The sequence below is a fragment of the Mizuhopecten yessoensis genome, unplaced genomic scaffold (genome assembly GCF_002113885.1).
Source record: "Mizuhopecten yessoensis strain PY_sf001 unplaced genomic scaffold, ASM211388v2 scaffold715659, whole genome shotgun sequence".
In the NCBI taxonomy this organism is placed as follows: domain Eukaryota; kingdom Metazoa; phylum Mollusca; class Bivalvia; order Pectinida; family Pectinidae; genus Mizuhopecten; species Mizuhopecten yessoensis.
Window position 1 is genome coordinate 27,049 of NW_018479727.1, and position 2,020 is coordinate 29,068.

Consider the following 2,020-nt stretch of genomic DNA (forward strand, 5'->3'; position numbering starts at 1 on the left):
GCATTGTCCCTCTCCTGTTACACATGTAATAGGCGAGGAGACTTTTAATGGTTAAAGAAAACAGCATTGCCAACATCAACCCTTTCGTACTTCAATCTTGCAGTTGTCACCATGAGGATATTTGATGTTATGGAAGACAAGTAGTGTTTTCAATTTTGATTTTTGTCTCAATCCCACACATAGTAACCTTCCCTTCATTTCGTTTTGGTAGTCGGACTGGTCCAGAAAACGTACCACTCGATCGTATTGTGATCAGAGGTCCAGTGTTCGAATCCCGGCCTTAAAACGTTGATATATTTTAACACCCAGTATACATTTTTTATCGTCCTTTTACGCTTAAGGGTCAAGCTCAGTAGTACTGATGGAAATTTACTTATGCATAAAACAAGGGATTGCGACTGAGATATTCATTATGACAACAAAATCGCCTTGTGTTTGGACAATGATTCTAGTTAACTCTTATGAAATGTATCGTATTGCATGTTTAAGGAGGCCTTCTATCTTGACAAAATAAGACAAATAAAACAAATATGTAAAACATGTAAAATATTTCCAATTATTAATTGTATTTAATTCAAATATTATATGCATTAGTAAATTTTGTTGATTTGTATATTTCATGTTTGTTATCAAGAACTGTTTATTTCTTCCCAATTGACAACATTCTTCACCAAATCTGGTTTCTCCAGGTAAAGTAGTATAGAAGATATGCCCCGGAATAAAAACCTTTTTTCAAAGGTTAAGATCAAAGGTCAAAGCATAGGTCACCATGAGGTCATTGTGACCTTCCTCTTGCACTCCGCCATCTAAAGATGTCCTGCACACCAAATCTGAGTACTCCAGGTGAAAGAGTATAGAAGAAATGCCCCGCACAAACATTTTCAAAAGTAAAAGTAAAGGTCAAAAGATTCACAGTGATCTAATTCTTGCACTTTGCACTCCGCCATCCCAAGATGTCCTTGTACATTGAATATGGTTACTCTAGGTGAAAAAGTCTAGAAAATATGCCCTGGACAAACATTTTCAAACGTAAAGGTAAAAGGTCAAGTCATAGGTCACAGTGATCTAATTCTTGCACTTTTTACACTGCCATCCCAAGATGTCCTTTCACATCAAATCTGGTTACTCCAGGTGAAATAGTATAGAAGATATGCCCCGGACAAGTTTCTCGGACGGAGTGCAAACCTATAGCCCCCCCCCCCCCCACCGGAAACCGAAGGGGGGCTAATTTATATTATATCTTGATACAAAGGAATATTAAAATAATGTCTGTATAACCACAAATGAATTTCCGACGCACCATGAAATTACTTGTATATTTCAAAGCAACTCACAAAGAGCAAATGGCATGATAATAGGTACAATATATAGCACGTAAAAGGGATGTACATATTTACATTTTTTGTTAGGAGCATAATATATTTTACAAAAGTATAAGACTAGAAAATATAAAGTAAAAATACTGTAGTTATGACCTTGACAATGAGTAATGACCTTGACCATCAAGTTGTCTCAGAGACTGACTGACATCAGCAATACTTGTGACAGGTAAAATCAAATTTGGTGGAACGTGCTGATTAACCAAAATTACAATTTTCACATCATCATGGTAACATTCTGTGGATTTGAACTTGATTTTAAATCATAACAAATTAAATGTAATCAAAGCTTTAAAACTCATGTCAGATAAAACATATATCACCAGATACGTTTATCAGGATTTGGCTAAAATTCATGAAAAAACGTCTCAGTCTTAAGTCAGAGCTCAAAAGTGTCAAAAACTAATATACTGTAACATAATTTCAAAGTCATGTAAAATAACATTTTTTTAAGGAACTCAAACCTGATATTACAAAATTAACAATCAAATATTGACGGGATCTTTGATGAACCTAGAGCCTGAAGATTTTCCCCATTTTAGTAAAATTTTCCACTCATACAATTGTTCATTTCTTTGTCATAAAAGAATTAGCATCATAATAACAAAACAAAAACGAAAAATAGTACATTTTACGAATTA